The following is a 23,342-nucleotide window of genomic DNA, read 5'->3' as shown; positions in this document are numbered from 1 at the left end:
AGATCACCGAGCCTGAGTGCTTGGCAGCGGGGCTTCGGGGGAGAGGGGAGCAGACGTGGGGAGGGGCCTGGCCCCGGAACCAGCTCCTGCACCTGTCCCCGTGCCCAAGCCACATAGCTTTTAATTGGGCCACCTCTCTGGGCTGGATGTCACCCTGGGCAGAAACTTGAGAATCGAAGGTAAGGGGTGGGCAGCACTCACCTAGGGCTTCACTGTGGATTTCGGTCAAGTCCACAGTGCCTTTTCTGGTCATGTGTCTTCACTTGTCCTTTATCTCAGGATCTGAGGAGGAGGAGAAAGGAACTCAGGTAGAGATCCAGGAAGATATCCGACTGTGTTAAGAGAGGACAGACACAGTGACACGGGGAGCGAGGACACTTGCAGCAAAGTAAAATTACTTCACAACTATTGCTTCAGAGTTGCAGGTGTGAGAGAGCCTAAGCCTGTCTCAGAGTGCAGGGGACAAGTGGAAAGGAATGGCAAAATTGCCACTGAAAATTGAAATTTTGTTAAATAGCCTGCTACTGTTGATTGTATCACTTGAATGAATGCAGGCATATTTCTGTGGGCATTTATAGGTTCACTCAACCCCACCAGCCCCTCTTGCCCCCATCGGGGATGGGATTTCTCAAGCACAGTGCCCCTCCTGCTTGGGTGGGCCACGCTGCGTGTCCTCGCCTGGGGCCGGGCTGCTGCAGGGCACTGAGTCCCCGAGGCTCGGCCTGGGAAACACGACAGGAATATCTCTGCTCTCGACTGAGGGCCTCCTTTTCCCCCTGCAGTGTAAGAATGCCGGTGACTGAGTTAGAAGCATGCTCCCAAGCTGTCCGTGTCCTTGCCATTCAGAAGCGGACACTGGAAGCTTCCGAATTTCTCCAGAATGCGTTCTACCTTCACCTTCGGCAGGTGAGTGTATGTCTTTACACATGTGGAGGAATTTCTGCCGTTTTCCTGGAACTTACTCACCACTAGTCCATCTGATTTTTCTGTGCTAGTATTCAGTATGGCCTGCTGAAATATGTGGAGTCAGATCTTGAAACACTGATGAAGAGGATCATTTATTTTATTTCTATATATGATAGCATTTTACTTTCAAAATTCAGAATTTTTGGTTCTTTCAGGAATTTTTGGGGGTTGGCGAAACAACTTTGCTCTTACCATCTTTGAGACCTGTTGCTTTGTGCCTCTCACCTGTCTTCTGTCACTTGTGAGGCGATTCCATTTGTGACCCTGTCCGGGTTGTTCATGTTATAAAACATATAGTCTGTTAAATTACAGTCCCTTTTACTCCGAAGACATTCCACAAATACTCCTTAAATCTGGGTGTGGTTTTAAGAAGACAGAATCATTAGAACATATGCTTGCAGGTTGCTAGTGCAAAATCCCCAAATCAATAGTCTAGCTCAACATCTATAATCTTTCTAATCTACCTTGGATTTGTATGGATAAGTGAAGCAGTTTGCTAAGAACTCAAGACCAGGGTTAGAATACAGGCTGGTGTAGCTCAGCAGGTCCTCCTGGGCCAGCGCTGTGCCAGAGGGCAGGGCAGAGGGGGAGAGGTCTGGGCCTTGGGGAAAGGGGAGGGCCAAGACTGAGGGGGGTCCTGCCGTTCCTGAGCTCAAAGTTTCATGGCAAACACCTTCACCAGGTGAAAAACTTGGAGTTTCTTCTAAGAACAGTAGGTTTGAAAAGAGTCCTAAAAGCACGGGAGTGACAATATCCCATTTGTGTCTAATATGGGAGAGCGGCTGTGGGGTCACTTGGGAGACTCTTGAGTCCAGGTGTGAAGTGTTGGTGGCTTCCACCTAAACGGTGGGACAGTCAGTGGGACAGGCAATGGGAAAAAACGAACAGACTTTAGGCATGTTTAGATGGTAAAAAGGAAAGGATGAATGATGTCTGTGAAGGTAGGATGGAGTTAGGCCCAGGTTTCTGGGTGGATTAATGAGGTAAGTGATGGTCCTGTTGTGCTCTGAGCAGGGAAAGCTTCAGAGGGAGCTCTGGGAGAAAACTGATGAGTTCAGCTGTGGGTAAAGTGAAAGGCTGTTAAATGTGTGGTCTGGGAGCTCAGGTGAGAGCCAGTAGCGTGTAGCGGGAGGGGAGAGAGACTGTCAAATAATTTTGTGCGCATACAAATAATTATGATTAATGATACACTTACGCATCTACATTCTGGATTTAAAACCCATTAACATTTTGCTATATTGACTGCAGAGGTTCCTAATTTTTTTAACAGAAATAAAATAAATAGAAACAAAATAGTGGAGTTAATGAACATCATAGAGCTGATGTGTGTCCTTTTATGTATTTTGATACCTCATCTGTTTATAACCATAATCTATACAAAGTTAACTAGTTTAACATAAGTGTTAAACAGAGGGACGTGACACACAGTGTTGGGGCTTGAAGCTGATCTTCTCAGGCAAAATATGTCACCTCTTTGTGCCTTAGTTCCATCTTCTGTGACTGCCCCCGGGCCACTCATCACAGCTCATTTCCTAGACTAGATGTTGGGAGGGAGGCTGCTGAATGGAGTAAGAAGTGGCAACTGCTAGGGACACTGAAGAGAGACACAAAAAGTGATTAAAGCCGATAAACTCAGTACAAACAAATACTCTCAAAAGAGAAAGAATCCCGCAGTGTTTTGAGCCACTTAGCGTATGGGAAACAAAACCACGTGGACCCAAAGCTCTTGAGCATGTGAATATTGTGGGTGGGAGGGTGTCATCAGAAAAGGGTTGAGAAAAGGCCTTTTGGTTTCCCTTGACGTTTCCAGTAAGGATGGGGAGCAGAAGAGAAAACCCCCTGCTTCACAGTAGAAGCTGCTGTTTTGTGCAAAACTGACCAAAGGTTGGAGAACATTCATCAGCGGTGCTGGCAAATGAAGAGACTTCGGGATTGGGTGGGGCACTTGCTGCGACTTCCAGGTGACCTGCTGGCTGGGGGCTGTGAGGCGGGCAGTAGGTTGGCAGGGTGACCCGGTCATAAACCCTGGCACTGAGGCTGCTGGTCTGACTAGGAAACCTGGGCAACCGCAGTCTTAATGGGGCAGCTCGGGATGTGGCCTGGGACACCTGCCATGCTGAGGGCGAAAAGAGGGCTTCCCTGAGGGGTTGTCCCTGCGGAGAGTGGAAACGTCCCCCTGCAGGGTAGGAAGAGCCTTTGAGCAGGGTGCTGGATGCACAGGCAAGACCACCCTGAGCACGGAGGGTTTGGGGAGCCGTAAGTCACATAGTGGCCCGAGCAGCCTTGTTCCTGAGAAAATAGAGGGAGAAGAGGCTGAAAAGTCAGACTACGGTCAGACCCTGTGGTCGGTTATGAGTGACAGTAAAGGACTGGTCCAGCAGGCACGAGAGAACCCTGTGGGTGTCCCAGTGGGGGCGTCACACCGGAGGGTAGAGCTGGGTTACAGACTTTGCCACTTATTAGCTGTGTGACTTTGAGCAAGATCACCCCACCTCTCTCTATATAACTTCATCTGTAAAATGACACAGTGACAAGCTCGTGTCATCAGAAGGCTTAGTTTAGCTCTGATCCTCTGTGTCCAGTCTTGTCAGTGCTTCCCTGCAAGGTTCTGCATTGGCTGCTCTTACCCTCGGATGGGAGGGCGTAGAGGGACATTGTAGCACCTGACGGCAGGAAGGGGTTGTTTTAAAAACAGACATGTAGCCGCCTGCAGCTGCAGGCCTGCAGGCAGTTAGATTGATGGTCCTGGAGAGGACTTTGGAAGACTTAGCATCGTTTTAAGACTTGTTTTCCCTTGGGGGCAGCATTTGCTTTTGCAGATTAATGTTGAAGTTTTGGGCTTCTTGCAAAGCTGTCTTCAGAGATGGTTATATACGTAACATATCGTATAAAATAAAACGCTTTTATTTAATGTGTGGTACTTTGCAGCTGTTGGGAACAGCTCTGTTGGCCTGGTCTCCACGGAGGACACTAGGGGTCAGCAGAGCGTGCGGGAGTGCAGGCAGCCCGCCATGCTGCTGCGGGGTGTTCTCCCCAGCACAGCACTGTGCTGAGTTGACTCTTCTCTGAGTTTGGTTGCCAGATGAGCAGACAGCAAATTAATGAGTTCTGGTCGGATTGTATAATGACGGGAAGAAAGAGGGTCCCGTAGTTTTTCTGGACTAGAACATTCTTTTGGTTCCTGATCCAGTGTGTTCCATTACAGAATTGATGAGTTGTGTCTATTCTGGGACTTGTCGACTGAAAGAAATGTGTAGCCTGAAAGTTTAGAGTTATGCTTTATTTGGCGGGAGGACTCGAGGCGGAATTAAAGCCTTCAAATCTGTCTGAGGGACTGCTCCCAAGAAGTAGGGGAGGAGCTAGGATTATATAGGAACTTTACAACAAAGACCAGGGAGTTGGAAGAATAAAAGATTGCTTGTTATCTAAAGAAATCCAGGCATCTCAAGTTCAAGAATTTAGTGATTTTCTTTGTATGGGAGGAAGTAAACATTTTGGCTCATTGAATTCATTTCTTTTAGAAGCACCTAGTTATCTAGGGCCAGTATTCTGTCCTTTCATATTCTGAGTCCCCTCAGAGGGCACCATTCTGTGTGGCTGCCTAGGCGGAGCTATAAGCTTGTCCTCCCTGGGAGATGGTGGCAGCTGCTGATGACTTGGTTTCAGCACTATTTGTTTACTGACATGGTTGCCGTATTTTCATTCACATTGTAGTATTTTCATTCACAGTGCTCCCCCTTGGTCCTAAATTCGACCAATATTTTGAGAGACACTTCATGACCAATTTTGTCCCAGGGTGCTATGAAGGCTCATTCCTAGTTCAGGTTGAAGAAACTTCTGACCTGCCATTCAAGGTTTTAGGTGTTTTTATCAGGCCCTGTTGATACTAAAAGTTCTCTGGATGGCCTGTCTTACTAGTCTGTTATGATCCAGGAAATGTTTACCCTTCGTTGCTCATTCCCATACCTAGAATCACACTGTTATAATTATTTTATGCAGGGTTATAAATTTTATGTATTTCTTCCATATGATTTGCCATCATCAATCTTGTTGTAGGCCTAGCTACACTTTGGGAAATGTAAGAGAAAACAATCTTATAAAATAGACAGGATATAAGTAATAGAGTTAGTAACGTTAATAAAGTCACGATTAAGAAATTAATAGTCAAGAAGTTATATTTTTGGGTTAAAATTTTTCTTGTGTTTCTGACTGAGTTTAAGTGATCTTACGAGAAAGTTCGTATTTATGGTCAGGCTTCGAGCAGGTATTAATTGGCCAGGTGAGGTCTCCCACCTTGTAAGATCAACAGTGGCCTAAACAGATCTATAATTTCCTTTTTAGAATAACGTTTCTGAGGGCTATCTAGTTAGAGCCTTGGAGTAGGGAAACCCACCAAGGTAACACAGAAGTACTAGACATAGGTAATTTACCATAAACTTAAAAATTGAGGTAGTTCATAATCAAAGGTAGGAGAAATTATCAAAGTAACTGGTATACAGGCCTGGTCTGGTGTCTTGGGTCAGCTGTCTACCTCATATGTCGTCGTCTTCTCATCCTGGCCTGGTAGCTTTTTCTCCATTAGGGCCTTGTTTAAGGTGAGCAGTGCTCTATAGGGCAGTGCACTGCAGGGGCTCTTTCTGATTGGAAATGAATCTGAAAGTCAGTTTCCTTCAGCTTTGCTGTGTATGGTCTAGTTAAAAGTACCTGATAGAGTCCTTCCATTCATGTTGGAGACAGTTTTTTAAGTCATGCCTGTTCCAGTATGTATAATCCCCTGGCCGCAGGTCATGGGGCATTGGATATTTACCCAAGGATATATTACTAAGCTTCAGAAAGAAACATACAGTGTCCTTTTAATAATTCAATTAAACTTTGCAGCAATGTAACATGACAGCAAGGAATGATCTGGGAAGTGTCTTACTAAATATAGACCTCAATTAACAAAACGAGAATTTAATATCCACTAAAATATAATCTTTTTCTCTCTAAATTTCCCTCATTTTTATCAAATATAGTCAAATCAAGGTGAATTTGTTTACAAGTTGTCTGATTATTTGATCATATAGGCTCTTTTAAATTGGCTGTGTTGGAACTTTTAATAAGGACTTTTAAGGTAGAATGTTAATAAGGTTTGCTAAGGCAAGGAAAGCCCCGTCAAGGGCTTGTCATAGATTTCTGCCTAACAGATTTAGGTAAATTCTTTTCTTTTTGAAGTCCTTAAAATACCTTGTGGTTCCTATACCTGTTAGGAGACGATCTTACTAATTTATCTCATAGAGCCACTGGGGACCTTAAAGATTTTAGTCTCTTGAGGGATCAGATAGAGAGAAAAGATTACTGTTCTAAGTCTGCTTACATAGGTATAATTTATCAAATTGACGTGAATCATAAGTAGTTTAAGCAGAAGAGTTTCTTTATGTCTGGTAAACAGGTTAAAAGCCAGTAGTATTTCAGACAAAATCAAAAATTGTAACCATATTCATCAGTTTACTCAGTCCCACGTAACTAATTCTTTTAATCAGAGTTTTCATTAGACTTTTAAAATTTCTTACCCAGTTTATTTCAGTGCTATAGTTTGAAATTTATTAGAAATCAGTAAATCTCCTTGAATAGAGTATTTTGCAAAATCATCAGAAGAAAACAATTACCTGCCTATAAATGACAACAGAATTAACAGCATGGTTAAACAACATTACACTGTAATCTATAAAGAAACCTGGTCACAATAACCAGAATTATGACTGGTAACATTTCAGATATACCAGAATATTAGGGAGTCCATATAATTTCTAGAATATCTATATTAATAATATTTTCTCATACAATATAACCTAGGAAGATTTATTATTCATTTGACAATACTTCCCATGTTAGTTAACATGCCAAATGAAACTTACTACTTTAAAATCTCTCTTTGAGATGTTTCAGGGACCCTTTGTAGCATCCCATAGTTAACTGGAGACTAAAAGAATTTTAATGAGAAATTGATATTTGGGGAGCTTGTTAAAAGTTTTCAAAACACTTGGTCATATAAGCGTATAGATCACAGTAAAGTAGTACTTACTCATTAACAAGAAAATATTTCAAAGGTAAAGGCACAACAGATCACTTAAGTCGCATAAGAAGTTTTACAATTTGTTACTGAAGGTGGATTAATATTTTAAGAAAATTTTGTCCCCTTAACAGAGAGAAAACCAAATCTAGTCTTGTACCAGCTTACTTCTAAGATTCATTTACTTTGCCCAAATTGATTCTAAACTTAGCCAATTCTGACCACGTACAAAACTCTTTCCTCAGGGTTCCTCTTCCACAAGCCTTCCCCAGCTTTCTATACTCGTATTAGTGTGTCCCTTATTTTTTCTTCCATTCACAAGTAACCAGATTCAGGACAAAGTCACTATTTTTCATTAACAAAATATAATTCCATTCCTTATATCTTCCTTTACACATTTATCTTACCTTCCTAAGATACTGAGATCTTTCCCTTAATAATAGAGACTATTTCAGAGTGGCACCAAGCATTTATTAATATTTCTAAACACCTTATTTTCTCTGTAAGAGGAAGTCATATGTTAAGTAATTCATATTTCAATCTTATTTTATCTGAAAATGGCATAGCTATTTAATAAAATCCTATCATTTGACTTAATTTAGCACAACTCTAGAATTTAGATACCAAATATTTAGAGATTATCTTAAGCATACATTTTAAATATATATTTTAAAAAATTTACCCAAAACTCTCATCTCATTTGCATTTAATTTACTTCAAATTTTATCACACCACATTACTATTATTTTTTTTGACAAATCTGTAACATATATAACAGGATCTTATTTGACTTTCATTAAACCTAGGTACAGTAAAGGCATTATACTTAATATTGATGAGTTTAAAGATGTCCATATTAATTAGAACATACTTAAACTAAACAATACTAAGTGTTATCTTAATATTGAATATTTTCCAGTTAACGTGAACCTGAAGGTCATCTTAGTTAGTTTTTGTTTTAAAAATACTTAATTTGTAAGCTATTACTTTTTACGTCAATTAAGCAGAGCTCTTTGACTTTGTTTTTTTTCTTTTTATTAACTGTAGAAATATCTCACATCTATAATGTGTACTCAGGCTTATAAACAGACCAAAGCTAGAGATCTCATAGCTTCACTTTAAAACTTACTTATAAGATAGGTATAATAATAGTTGGAGTAAGCTTAATTTGCTTTCTCAAATCACTAAGGCTTACTATTTATGAAAAAGACATTTAAGATTTCTTGACAAAGTCTGACGGACCCATCAGAGTTCTGAGTTCTAAAATGCCAAAAATTTCTTTGGCCTTAAGTTTTCTCTCATTAAGCTAATTAGGCTCTGTCCTAGGTCACTGTTTGCTGTATATAGATTTCTGATCTGCAAGACAATGACAGACACTTCCAGTTCCCCAGAGAACTGCTCTGTCACGCAGGCCCAATTGTATCTCCTTATTTGGCTTTTTTGTATCAGTGAGAAGAGCTGTAAACAAAGAATTCCATGTTTTAAAACTTTAAGTTTCAATTTATCTTGTCTTCCAAAGCTTACATAAGGCAATTAGTAAGGTCTCTTTTCCTTGAATTATAAGTTAAACCCAGGGTAAACCTCTTATTATATTTTTCTATTAGCCACTGAATATTAGTTTTAGTTTTACATTATATTGGACGGCTCATGTAACTCTATTGGTTTCCTTTATTTTGTTCAATTAATATGTTCTGAGGGACAGAAATGTGCCCAGCCTTGTAATACCAAGAAGGGGAAGCATTTTTCCATTGAAACACATCTTTCCCACAACATAATTAAGCAAAAAGTTTATATAAAGCCCATTTAAACATACCAATTTTACAAACTTTTATCTCAACTTTATTAACTCTTATACCTTTAATTTTAATATTTATTAGGTTTAATCAATAATTTTTATTTCTAGAAGGAATGCCAAAAGCCCTTTTCTTCTTTTCTTTTCTTTATTTCTTTTTTTTTTTTTTTCACTGTATCTAATTTTATAGAAAAGTCTCTGGGATCCCCAAGTTTGAGCCAAAGAACTTAGGCCCTTCTCAAATATTAATTTGATTAATGGGTCTGTTGCCCCAGTTACTGATCAAATATCACAGTCTACATATATTATATGTATCTATCCCAATAAATACATACATTTTAAACTGGGGCAAATAAAACGGACTTCTTTGAACTTTAATTTTGGGGGGCAGTAGGTGACAGTTTTGGCCATTTTTTTTTTTTAACTTTACGTAGTGTAGAATCAAAACCTTGTCTCAAAATCCAACAATGTCCATTTTATTTATGTCATTCAAAATAACCATCAAAAAAATTTACCCACTTAGGATAATCCACTTATCATTTTTTTTTTCTGCTAAGAAAAAAAAAATCTTTCGACATTTTTACAATCTTTTTTCCAGTTACTCAACCTAATTAACATTAATTATTCTAAGATTTTATTAACATCTCTAAAACCATTAATGGGAAAGGAAAAACATAAATGTAGCTTTTTAAACCAGTTTTTGTAAAATAAGTTCTTAGATTAACCATTAGATATATTTTCTACGTTTAAACTTGATTTTAATAGGTACCAATAAAACGGCTGTTTATAATGAGAGCTCTTTCAACTTTCACCAATTTAAAAGTTTTCCAAATTAAGGGATCCATCATATGGCCATCAATTTATATATATATATTGATTTTAAACGAATAAGATGAAGAGGCTTTTCCAAATGAGAGTAGGGGTGCTGCCAAAATAAAATTCAAAAGTTTACTCTCCAAAAGGTAAAGCAGTTCATTGTCCAGACTGATGCAACAAAGGTTAAGATGGCAAAATGCCTGAAAATTGGTAAAAAGGACTGTTGAGAATCCCAATTTATTTGTGTGGCCACCATATGTACACAATACTTGTACCTTTTGCATGGCAGAGTCCAAATTTTCCATTAAAAACAAAAAGGAAACATATATATACATACATACACACACATAATACACCCAGCGAAAGATAAAACGTTTATATTTCAAAGACACAGGAAGAGAAATCCAAGTTCCCCCTAAAAGGGTTTTGGTTTTTATAAGTCCAGAATTCCAAAAAATGTTTTTATCAGGCCTGGTTAGTTACTTTAAGAGTGAGATTTTTTTTTTAATTCCCAATTAAATTTGTAAGTATTGTATGTATATAAACCTGGCTGGGATATTAGTTGGAGGCTGGCAATCTGTCATTTCTTTATCTTTTTTTTTCCTTTTCTTTCTTCCTTCCTTTATTTATTTTTTTTTTTGAAAGTTCTATTCCCCATTCTAAGGAAGGGTTGTTAGAATAAAATTACTAGTAGGTTTTCCCGCAGGGACAACTCTATGGCATGAAGTCTTTGCCTATACCACTCCTGCAAGTTTCTCAGTCATCCGAGAAAACTGTTACCAGCCAGGAAGGGGGTCCCATTTTTGGAGTTGAAAGGTTCCTCATAAGAGTTTTACTTTTATTCTGAAAAATTCAATGGAGGTAACCAAATTGAGGAAAACATTAGACCAGCCTCTTACCTAACCACTCAGTCCTGACCCCAGTGTCTTTCAACATGGACCCACTCTGGAGGTCCCCACTGGGTATTTTCCTGGTATTTTTCAACCAGCCCCACCTTGGACGTCTACTAAAGATGGGTGTTTCCCGTTATCTTTCAACCAGGCCCCACACAGTATGTCTCCACTGGGTGGGTTATTCCCCCCCAGTATCTTTCAACTGGAGGGCCAGGTACCTGGATACACCGCCAAATAAAACTCAGGATTATCACCCAATATGGGAGATCCGAGAACCAAGATAGACTCACCCAAATTCATCTGGACTCCTCGAGGAGGTGGATGGGCACAAAGGGCCACTGCTGGTACCAAGACTCCGGATACTCGGAGAGCTCAGTTGGAGAAAGTCTGCTCTGGGTCCCTTCATGGTGTCCAAAACTGTTGACTGAAATACATGTGCAGCCTAAAAGTTAAGAGTTATGTTTATATGGCGGAAGGAATCGAGCCGGGATGACAGCCTCTCAGATCGCTCTGAGGGACTGCTCCGAAGAGGTTGGGGAGGAGTTAGGATATATATAAGCTTTACAACAAAGACCAGGTAGTTGGAACAATAAAACATTGTTTGTTATCTAAAGAAAGCCAGGTATGTCAAGTTAAAGTGTTTAGTGATTTTCTATGTATCACGTGGGCTCACTGGATTCATGCTTTAGACAAGCACCTAGCTATCTAGGGCAAGTATCCTGTCTTTTCTTATTCTCATTCTGTTCAGAGGGCACTGTTGTGAATGGCTGTAGAGGCTGGACTTCAGGAATGTCCTCGCTGGGGGATAGCGGCAGCCACTGATGATTTGGTTTCAGCATTATTTGTTTACAGATATGGTTGCAGTATTTTCATTCACATTGTAGTATTTTCATTTACAGACTGATTGTGGATAATCTGGAAACTTGGAAAGGAACCGAGATAGAATTACTGCAGGTACCTTCTACTTTAATATTCCGTGTGCAGACATAAACACGGATGAAGCATACATTTGAATTTGGTGGTGTAGGGAATGGTTTCTGCACATTACAGGAGAAGGCAAGGCAGAATTCCTCTACTTTGTTGGCAGGGATGTGGGTCCACCTGTCTTTTCTGTAGCGGTTTCTGAGAGTAGTTTATGGTAATTAACAAACATTGACAAACGGTGGCACACATTGCATTTAAGAGCTGGCCTGTGCAAACTTGTGTATTGGACAGGTGGATTGGAGAGAGATGTAGCCCAGGCCTGGGCTCAGATACAGGTTTAAATCGCCATTTCCTCACCAAAGGGCCTTGAACTAGAGTGTAACCTCCCTTAATCTGTTGGTGAAACAGTGAAATGTGCATTATATTCGTTTCTTCCTGGGATTGTTGTAAGATGTGAACAGTATTATAACACTCATGAAACACTTAACAGGCACTTAGGATTGTTCTCTGTGTCTGTCCGCCCCGCTTAGCGTGTGTCACAGCCGTAAAGGTAGCATGTGCATGTTGAGGATGTACTGGTAGCCCCTTGAATAGGTTGTGAATTTGGTGATTTCCTTTAATCCTGGAAACTCTATACGCCATGGGCAGTTATTTTCATGGACAGATGAGGAATCTCAGGGTAAAGAAGACTGTGTAATTTGCCCAAAGTCAGACCATAATTTTGGGTGCTGGGGCCTCGTTTCAGCATGGGCCCCTGGGCCTTCTGCCCTCTCCGTTCAGCCCCAGAGCCAGACTTGGGGTCGCCTTTCTCCCAGCCCAGAATATCCAGTAGGCAGCAACACAAACCTGGACCTGTGCTGCTTAAGCAAAACTCCGGAGGGGAGGCAGGTACTAAGGGGATAAATGTAAAAACAGACGACTGCAAACTGTGATCAGCTCTGAGAAGGAAAGGAACACGCCTCGCCACCCAGAGCTGGGAGCTTTCCCTTCGGGGCTGCTCTGGGGGCGTTCATCTCAGCTAAACAAACTCCGGTCCTGCACCAACGCAGGAAGGCAAGGCGCGTGTGACCAGGTAGACTTGGCCTCGTTGATCATACTCATTCCCCTTTCAGCGGCAGCTCTTACGGGCACGTACCTAGTAAACAGATTTTGGCCATTATCATAACGCACTTTGCTTGGTAGTTTTATTGGCCTCACATTTGAGATGAGGTAACTGAAGCTGGGGAGTTTGTTGCATGCGCGTTATTACCTTGGAAATACCCCCACTTGTCTTTCAACCTAGACTGGTGTGGCTGTTATATCCCAGCCCTGTGAATGGCATCGTGTAGCTTCTACCAAGTGGCGCAAATGACTGACACTGATTTTTCTTAATTCGCCGGAAATGGTATGTGACAATAAGAGAAAAAGTTAGTCAGAAATTGTTTGGAAAACTAGAACAAAATCCAATTCTTCCCCAGCTGGGGAAGCGTACCCAGTGTCACTCACCCCACTCACTGCCTGGCATCTCCTCCCTGCCGACTCCGTGTTCAGAAGCCACTCTGAGCCTTTGAAGAACATTTTGCCTCATGACACTGTTGACTAGGACTTGCAGCCTCTCTGTCCCTGGTTAACTCTCTTTTCAAAGGCATTTAAATTTTATGCAGGCTCCTCAGCTCAGATATAAGAATAGCCTCTTTAAACTTCTTGATGCAGCTCCTTAGTGAAGATCTTGTGAAGGAAACCTAGCCAAAACCTGGGAGTTATGCACACAGTGACTGCAACCTCAGCACTTTGTGAAGTTCAGAATCAGAGGGGTGGGAGACTCAAGAAAGGCTTTTTAAGGTAGAAAGGGGAAATTGAAAGGACTCAGGCAGTGTGAGACTGAAGCATCTCTTTCCCAGCTAGCAAGGCAGCTGCGTTCAGGATGGTATGTGAGGAGTACAGAGTTCTCACAAATAAAGAAGTGGTGGGATGGGAGGGAGCACAGATAGATTCTTTACTAGGGAATGAAAAAGTGCGCTGAAAACTTCCTGGTTGAATAAGAGGACTGTGACATGATGTGCTTGAATTTTGGAGAGAAAGGTTTTGTGGGGACAGGCCTAGGAGAATGCTGTCTGGCTAGGGGGTCAGCACAACAGGGAACCACAGAGAACATGGCTGACCTCAGGGCCCCTGCTGGGGGAGGGGCTGCCCGCCATTTTGAGCCCTGGGGGCTGCTTCTGTCCCTTAGCTGGGGCCTCAGAACTCCTTTCATATCCCAGTCCTGTTGATACAAGAAAACAGATGTTGGGCATGAGAAGGGCTGTGTCCCAGGCTTTGGTTGAGCCCCTGGAATGTGCCCCAACAGACGTGGGTCCTTGGCTTCATGCAGGAAAGATTTCAAGAGCAAGCCAATGTTGAGGAAAGGTAGATTTATTCACAGAGACACATTGAAAGGCAAGAGAAAAGCCACGAGTTGTGGGGTTCGGTTGCTCAATTTAAAAGTAGGTACACACTTCACAGACAGAGTGTGGGCCTTCTCGGAAGAGGGAGAGAGAGTGGTGACCGCGAGGTGGCGCTGTGTTGCTCGTTTTCTTCGGCTTGGTTGTTTCATATGCTAATAAGTAGACTGAGCAGCCTAAGGGCAAGGGGCTGGGATTCCCAGGGAGTTGGCCATTTCCTACCCTGTGACCTTTTGTGGCTAGCCTTGGGATGGCCATGGTGCCTTGGGGCATGTTATTCACCATGTTACTATTACAATGGGTGTATAATGAAGCTCAAGCTCTGCTAGAAGTTATATCTCTTCATCTTGAGCCTCAAGGCCTATTGGGGATTGAATCCTTCACCATTTTGATGTTAATTGCTGTGGCCTTCCTTGAATGGCTGTGCTCTGCCCCCTTCCATCCTGTCTCACTGTGATGACACAGAGAGAGCAAAGCCCGGGACCTACTCTTGCTCCTGCATTTAACAGGGGGATGGGTGGTGTGGGCTGAGGATGACTCTGAGTGGTGAGAAGGATGTTTCAGATTTTCCCACGTGGGACATGGGGACCTGCCAGCAGCCACTGCAGATTTATCTCACAGGTATTATCGCTTGTGTCACACATTTGTTTCTATTTTTCTTTTTTTTTTTTAATATTTAATCTAAATTTAATATCAGGTTTTTTTAGGAAACAAATTTCTCTTTTTCTTTTCTTTGGGGCTCTTTAGGGTTTAGGTAATTAGGTGTATTTATCTGTTCGTGGAGGCCCTGGCACTTGAACCCTGGACCCCGGGCACGCTAAGGACACGGTCTACCACTGAGCTCTACCACCCGCCCCACCATCTTTTACTTTTTGCTTTAGCTGCCAAGAATCTTACAGTTGAATTTCTAGGCGGCCTTTAACACTTACCCTAACTTCATGGCATTCATTTTTATGACTTTACCTTCCCCTGTTTTCATTTAAGTATTCAATCTCCATTTTGTCTTCACTCTCACTTTTGTCTTTTTGTTGTTATGGTTGTTAAGCTGTGTTTAAAAAAATTGTTTAATTTCTTTTTTAGCAGGAGGCTGAAAGTAAATAAATATGTAAACAAACTTATCACACTTAAATATTTTATACTTTCTAAGCTGTTTAGTAGTTACTTAAAAACCGAATTGAATACTAAGGTGATAAAATTTTTAAATTATTTTTTAATTTTTTTATAAAGTTATAGCTGATTTACAATGTGATATAAGTTTCAGGTGTACAATAGTTGCACAATTTTTATTTTTATGTTCCATTTATAGTTATTGTAAAACATTGGCTATATTCCCTGTGTTGTAAGATCCATCCCTGTAGCGTGTTTATGTTAGATGGAGCAGTTTGTATAAGAAAGCTGGGTAACGCAGAGTCTGGGGAGTGGCTCAGTCTAACCCATGTGCATGGTCACCCTTCCTGTCAGAGCCCAGGCCCTCACTCCTCTCTGCAGGGGAGCGAGTGGAGGCAGCCCTCATCAGCGCTGGCACCACCCTCTGAGTGGCAGTGACAACAGTGACTGTCTGTGGACATGCAAATTGTTGTTCCAGGAGCTTTACATGCATTTCTGCATTTAATAATTAAAGCCCTTCTTTGAGGAATCATTTTATGTTTTTAATGAATAATACAATTTATTTTGATTTTGATAGACTTCAAACCTCCAGAAAATGTACTAGGAATAGTACAATAAACGCTTAGAGCATTTCACCTAAAAGGGCACTCTTTGCCCTTTTGTGTCTGGCTTACTTTAGTATAAACTTTCAAGGTCCATCCATTTTGTACCTTCAATCAGTAATTTATTCTTTTGATTTGATAATATCTTTTTTCTTTTTTTTTTTTTTGTCTACTTAAAAATATTTTCATTGAATTCTAGTCAGTTTATAATGTTGCATCAGTTTCTTGTGTACAGCACAACACTTCATTTACATAGGAAAATTCCTGCATTCATTTTCATATTCTTTTTCCATATAAGTTACTATAAGATACGAAATATATTCTCCTGTGCTATACAGTATAAACTTGCTGTTTACTCTATACATACTATCTGCAAATCTTGAACTCCCAAATTATTCCTTCCCACACCCTCTCCCCTCAGGTAACCATAGTTTGGTTTCTATGTCTCTGTGTCTGTTTCTGTTCTGTAGATAAGTTTATCTTTTTGTTTGTTTGTTTTTTCTTTTTTTGTTTGTTTTTGTTTTTTTTTTTTTAGATTCCATATGTGAGCGATCTCATATGGTATTTTTCTCTCTCTTTCTGGGTTACTTCACTTAGAATGACATTCTCCAGGTCCATTCATTTTGCTACAAATGGCATTATTTTATTATTTTTTTATGGGTGAATAGTAGTCTGTTGTACAAATATACTACAACCTCTTTATCCAGTCATCTGTCACTGGATATTTAGGTTGTTTCCATGTCTTGCTATTGTAAATAGTGCTGCTGTGAACATTGGGATGTAGGTGTCTTTTTGAATTAGGGTTCCTTCTGGATATGTGCCTAGGAGTGGGATTGTTGGGTCATATGGGAGGTCAATTTTTTGTCTTTTGAGGAACCTCTATACTGTTTTCCACAATGGCTCCACCAAACTGCATTCCCACCACAGTGTAGGAGGGTTCCCTATTCTCCAAAGCCTCTCCAGCATTTACTGTTTGTGAACTTCTGAATGATGGCTATTGGGACTGGCGAGATGTGATATTTGATTGCAGTTTTGATTTGCATTTCTCTGATAACGATATTGAGCATTATTTCACGTGCCTATCGGCCATTTGTATGTCTTCATTGGAGAAAAGTTTCTTTAGGTCTTCTGCCCATTTTCGGATTGAGTTGTTTGTTTTTCTTTCTTATGAAGTGTAAAAGCTGTTTATATATTCTGGGAATTTAGCCCTTGTCAGTCTCATTTATTGCAAATATTTTCTCCCATTCCATAGGTTGTCTTTTTGTTTTGCTTACTGTTAATTTTGCTGTGAAAAAGCTTGTAAGTTTAATTACATCCCACTTGTATATTTTTGCTTGTATTTCTATTGCTTGAGTAGACTGCTCTAGGAGAACATTGCTGAGATGTATGCCAGATGTTTTCCCTATGTTTTGTTCTAAGAGGTTTATAGTGTCATGTCTACATGTTTAAGTCTTTAAGCCATTTTGAATTTATTTTTGTGTATGCTGTGAGGGAGTAGTCTAACTTCATTGATTTACATGCAGCTGTCCAGTTTTCCCTACACCATTTTCTGAAGAGGCTGTCTTTACTCCATTGTATGTTCTCACCTCCTTTGTCAAAGATTCAATGACCAAAAGTTTGTGGGACTATTCTTGGTAATTTTGTTTATCCGTTCATTGATGGATGGATATTGTTTGTAACCTTTGGCTACTCTGAATGATACTGCCATGAATATTGATGTGCAAGTTTTTGTGAGAATATGTTTTCATTCTGTTGGCTGTACAGTTGGCCCGCCATAGCTGTAGTTTCCACTTCATGGATCCAGATGGCTGATTGTAAAGGGACTCGAACATCCTTGGATTATGGAATCCAGGATGGGGGGTTCCTGAAACCAACCCCTCGTGGATACTAAGGGATGACTCTACATGTAGGAGTGAAATTGCTGAGCCATATAACTCTAACCTTTTGAGGAAACAACAGACTTCTCCAAAGAAGCTGCACCATTGTCCCTTTCCACTGGCCGCATAAGAGGTATCTCTGCCTCCTGAACAACACTTGTTATTGTGCATGTTTTGATTATTACCATCCTGGTGGGTGTAAAATAAGATGTCATTTTCATTTTCATTTGGCTAGTGATGCTGAGCTTCTTTTCATATGCTTATTGGCCATTTGTGTATTTTTGTAAATCCTTGGAAAATTTAAAAATTTAGTCGATTTTCTTTGTATTGTTCAGGTGTAAGCATTTGTTAAATATCCTGAATACTAGTCTCTTATTAGATACATGCTTTGTAAAATTTTTCTCCTATTCTGCAGATTGTGCTTTCACTTTAGTTCTTTTAAACGTTAAAACAATTGTTTTACAGGTGAGGTAATAAGATGTATTGATTTATTTTATTTTTCTTGCTAAGCACGCCCTCTATCAGTTGAGATACCCCCTTCCCCTGTCATTTCCCTTTCTTGATGATGTCCTCTGTAACAAAAAGGTTTTAATTTTGATGAAGTCCAGTTTATCTGCTTTTTTCTTCTATCACTTGTGCTCTTCGTGTTGTATCTAGGAAACCAATGCCTATCCTAGGAACACAAAGATTTATACTGTGTCTTCTTTTAGAAAGTTTATAGGTTTAGTTTTTACTTTTCTGTCTGTGATCCATTTTGAATTAATTTTTATTTGTTATATAAAATATGGGGTCCAGATTCCAGATTCATTCTTTTGCCTGCAGATACCCAGGTTTCCCTGCACCATTTGTTGAATAGACTATTCTTTCCATGGAGTGTTGTTGGCACCCTTGTGGAAAACTGACTGTAAATGTAAGTATTTTCCCCCTGGGATTTTATTGTGTCTCATAGATTTATTTATCCAAACTTATGCCAGTAGCATACTGACTTAGTACTATAGATTTTTAGTACCCTTTATAGTGAGTCCTCCCACTTTGCTCTGCTTCTTCAAGATTGCTTTGTCTGTCCTGGGCCCCTTGCACTTCCATATGAATTTTGGGATAAGTTTTTCAATTTTTGCAAAGAAGTCAGCTGGAAATTTGATAGGGATTCCACTGAATTTGTTGATCACTTTGGGGAGTCTTAACATTTTTAACAATATTGTCTACCATTCCATCAACATGGGATATCTTCCATATATGTAGATCTTTTAAAATTTTTTGGTGATACTTCAAAATATTCAATGTACAAATCTTGTAAATTTTTGTTAATGTATCTCTCATTTTATTTTTAATGCTGTTGTAAATGGAAAGTATGAGCTTCTTGAGGGTAGGGCTATATATCAATTTGTTTATTTCTAGGGTTCCTACGCAGCAAATACCCTAGGTTTATATTTGCTACATAAATCTATCCACAACTCTTCCCACCCCCGTGTCATAAGAAACCAAGACCCAGGTTAAGCTACCTGAACACCTATGTGGAATTGAGAAATGAGACCCTTGGGTGGGGCTTTGTGCAGATGATACTGAGAGCTTATTCAGGATGGCTTCATCTTAATTTGTTTTAAACAACACTTTCGGTGTAGTCAGATACATTAAGAACATGCCCTTTTGATGTGCAGAGGAGCTAAGACTATTATCAAATAATTCCTAGAAAGAGTGTTGTACTGGAAATCTAATTTGCATCAATCTTTGAAGATTTATGTTTCAGGAGCTTTGACTAAAGAACACCTGTCTTTATTCATTAGTGACAATTAAATGCTCAAGCAACATGTAATAGTCTGAGAACCTGCCCCCGCCCCGTAGTGCTGGGTGGCTGCAGCTGTAACCGGAGTCAGCGCTTACCTTTCCCAGTATGCTTGTGCTGGTCTGCTCAAAGCGGTTCGTCCAACAGTGTGTCTGTAGTCTGTTGGACATAGCCATAAAACATTGAGTTAAGGTTGCTGGAATGCATTATATTCTTATTAATATTAAGTAAGCACATATTGAGTGCTTACTGTATGTTGGGAATTGTCCCTCAGCCTCACATGAATATTATTTCTCTTAAAACCTCACATATTTCCTTGTTATTCTCACTTTACAGATAAGGAGACTGAGAATTAAGTCTTCTCTCTTTTGGGTGGAGCCCATTATCAATGACAGGAAGTTGTAAGGAAAAAGACATTGATTCATCCTGAGAAAACATTTTTCTGAGAGTCAGCAGTGAAGAGGGTGGACAGTGAAGAAGGTGGTCATTGTTTGATTGAGACGAGCCCCGGTTTGTACGGAGTCAGCATCCCTGTCATGGACACAGCCAGTGTAGAGCTGCGAAGTGGGTGAGGCGGCGAGGCCGCACAGGGAACGCGGATGCCGGGTCATTGGGCTGTGCTCAGGCCCGGTGGGGCTTTCTCCAAAGGGCAGTGGACCATCATTGACAGATTTTAAGTAGGCGAGTGGGGTGCTCTCGTAGATCACTTTTGTCTTGTAGAATGCTTAGAAACATTTAGAAGGCTCAGCAGGAGGTGATGTGATGAGTCAGATTAGGGTGGCTGCCAGGTGTAGGAGTGTAGAATTTTCAAGTGGTTTTCAGTCCCAGTTTTGTGGCTCAGTAGCCGTGTCACTTTGGATGATGCACTCAAGGAAGAGAAACAATTTATCTAATCAATAAAAACAGTGATGTACCAACCTCCCAGGACTGCTGTGGAGATCCAGTGAGATAACGTGTGCACAGTGTGCAGCATGGTACCCAGCACGGATTCAGTGCTGAGTGAGTGCCAGTGAGTATCTGGTAGTGCAGGTGTGGGTGGTGGGACTCGGTGACTGAGGAAATCTGGGCCCTGAAGGAGGGGTCCAGGCACATCTGTGAGTGATGGGCCTGAGCTGGGAGAGGCAGAGAGACCTTGCCCCCTGACCAGGGGCACTGGGCAGGATGGCTATGGGAGGAGCACCGTGAAGTCAGCTCTTTGCAGGTGGAATTGGAGTTGCCCTTGAGACATCTAAGTGCAGTGTCACGAGCTCAAAGAGGAGGTCTGGGCCCAGGCTGTGAATTTTCCTATAATCTTAATCCCTGAGGACGCCGAGGTATTGATCACTGAACATGAAGGCATTCTTTACAGGACAAGTGAATAGTAGTATCATCTCTGTCATCAAAGCTCACGTCTCTTTATTCATCACCCACTTTGCTAATTGGGTACTTACAGAGCTCACTTCACCGACCTCCCCTGGGCTCAGGCTCCACAGTAAAGAGCTGGTGAGCCTCCCTCCTTTCCAAAAGATGACACATTTTGCTGGTAGCCTTCTGTACCTCGCCAGACTTAGAATTTTAGTTTGTTGATTTAATTCTATTTTCTGTTAGCCATCTCCTGACAAGAGAGACCTTTTACCTCATGGTCATATTTCAATTAGCTGTTACTGAGAATTGCTGATCTGATCCATAGAGTAAGTATTATATTAACCTTGTAGAGTACTTATCATTTTTCTGTCTTTGCCCTTTAATTTTGTATGCCCTTTCTCTATCCTTTTTGGGCCTTATTTTTTTTTAATTAAAAGATGTCTGCAGTTAAGAAAACAAAAGAAAAAATACACATGATAGCTAAACTTAGAAAATATCTAGTGTGTTTTCTCTCTCGGCAATGGAGGGTAGTAGAAACTTGTGAAAACCTTCATTACACAAGTTTCTTAAAATGCGGATTAAGAAATAAATCCTTCCTTCCTCATCTTTCAAGCTGCACAGCTAATTGTCAAGAAAGTGAGGGGAAATCCTCAGAAGCCAAGACAAACCAGAAAGCAGGGATTCTGGGTGATACATGAGCCTTAGAAGCCCTGGGGTGCCTGTTGGCTCCTGTACTGAGTTTCAGTTGCCTTGACAGTAGGGCAGGAGTTGAGCCCGAAGCCTCTCACACTGGGAGTTGGATGACTGATCATATGTAAGGCCAAGCCCATTCCGAGAAGCATGGTTTACTAAAGGGTGAACTAGGAAAAAAAATTTCCTCAAGGCAAGACAGTAAGGAAAGTCAATTTTGTTGGAAGAGGGGAAAAATAACAAATCCAAAGTAAGGATATAGTTTAAAGCTCTTCTGGCATGAGAGTGACCACAAACTCCTGGCAGAGAAGCACAGCTACTCCTGGAATGAGAAGCTGTGGTTTGAATGAATCAGTGAGCAGCCGTTCCGAAAAAGGCCTCCAGAGTCTTGTGGATCAAGATATTGGACGGCAAACACCTCTCTTCCAAGGTCTCATTCAAATAACCGGAAATGTTTTAAAGGAAAGAAGCCATAATCATAGTTCTATTTATTAACATTACTATATGCTAGGAATTCAGAGGTGACTATGGAGTTGACTCCTCATTTATGGACCTTACTTTCTCTTTGGGGAGAAAAACTGACATAGTTGGGGAGCTTGGTAGAGGGAGGTGTTAGTCTGTTGCAATTAGCCAGGAGAGGAGATTAAGAAAGCAGTGAAGGGTGGGTGAACTTTTTAGCTGAGGACAGACAGTCTTGTTCAGTTGGCTTTTAATTGCAGGCTCAATGAGCTGTCACTGGAGGGAATAGATCTTACGGAGGATGGACTTAGCTCAGGCCTCTTTAGAATGGACAAGTGAAACTGGAGAAAGACAGTCAAATCTGTGCAGACATTAAAGTTCACTTGAACATGCTCCATCCCTGAGCCAAAGATAGGACAAATATGCAGCACTTCTTAAGGACAGAGGAGTGGTTTGTAAGGTTCTCCAAGAATGAATCCCAGGGAACCGGGATGGCCAGTTGTCAAACTGTGACTTTGCTCTTTGGACGGTGTACCCACCAAGGGTATTGGACTTTTATAGGTTTCCATTTCTCTTTAATACACGTCAGGTGATTAGGACGTGGGCACAAGTATTTGACACCTTGTCGAGGCGACTTTGGTTACCTGCCTAGAAGTACGGGCACAGCTATGGCTGCGTAATACATCTTGCCGCCCATCCCGTTCCCCGGCTCAGTGATCACGGCAGAGTGGTCCCTTGTTGACCTGTCCGTCTCGTCTGTGTCATCATAACCCATGAAAAGACCGGAGCGTATTAACGTGGTTTTCTTTAAGTCAAAGTAACAGATCAAATATGGAGTCAGATTTGTTCTTTCCTACTTCAGTAGTGCCATGGAGAAGGCAGTTTGGGCAGCTTTTTGTAGGGCCCTAGAGACTTTCTCTCTCAGCCTCTGGGCACCTTTACTGAAAACCCTTCATAGCTGTCTGGCGTGCTGTAAAACCACTCCGCCTGTTTTGCCCTGAAGATGTGTTCAGTTTATAACTCATCTCTACTCCTTGGAAAACAACTCAGTAAAAACTCAGTTGGTTTCCCACAAGCCATGGGCAGGGGTGGGTGTTACCTTGTTATTATTTCATAAAATAAAAATAACAATAATAATAATCATAGTAATAATAATAATAAATAATAATAATAAAAGAAGTCTTAAAACAGCACTGGGCACATTGGAGAGAGTCAATAAATGCTTCCAGGCTTAAGTCAAATGTGATGACTCAGTGATTCCATGGCTGCTGTATTTGCTGAGCTAATTACTCCTTTGCTCTATTATACATTTTTTTAACTGAAAAAAATACATGCAAATGGTTAAAAAAAATTAAAACAGAGCACAAAACTAACAAGTGAAAGAAGTTTACCCTCATCCTCTGTTCTTACAGCCCTCCCTGGAGATGCCGCTGTTTACTATCCTTTGGATGCTTTTCCAGATATGGTATACACATTCCCAACTATCTATGTAAATTCATTTAAAGTTTTAGTTATTTTTAACTTAAAGGGATTTAAATCCTCAAGTGGCTTCTGCCCGGGTAATAGAACAGAACAAATCTGACTGCATATTGGATCTTTTCATTTGACTTTAACCCT

The 23,342-nt window shown here is 40.8% G+C and overlaps 1 protein-coding gene across 50 annotated transcripts in view; it reads left to right on the top strand.

Moving 5' to 3' along the window:
- Nucleotides 1-23,342, top strand: part of LOC141578437 (uncharacterized) — a 511,397-nt gene that overhangs the window by 121,488 nt on the left and 366,567 nt on the right. For 46 of the 50 annotated variants that reach the window (XM_074368867.1, XM_074368840.1, XM_074368860.1 and 43 more), the window contains 3 exons: nt 783-906; nt 17,337-17,582; nt 18,272-18,359. The exons of 1 other annotated variant lie outside the window; for it this stretch is intronic. The gene's annotated coding sequence lies outside the window, so the exon portion shown is untranslated. The remainder of the gene's footprint in view (nt 1-782; nt 907-17,336; nt 17,583-18,271; nt 18,360-23,342) is intronic. 3 more of the 50 variants (XM_074368836.1, XM_074368829.1, XM_074368834.1) reach the window with 2 other exon arrangements.

The sequence above is a fragment of the Camelus bactrianus genome, chromosome 8 (genome assembly GCF_048773025.1).
Source record: "Camelus bactrianus isolate YW-2024 breed Bactrian camel chromosome 8, ASM4877302v1, whole genome shotgun sequence".
Taxonomy (NCBI): Eukaryota; Metazoa; Chordata; class Mammalia; order Artiodactyla; family Camelidae; genus Camelus; species Camelus bactrianus.
The sequence above is the reverse complement of the archived record's forward strand: the minus strand, read 5'-3'. Positions and strand labels throughout refer to the sequence as shown.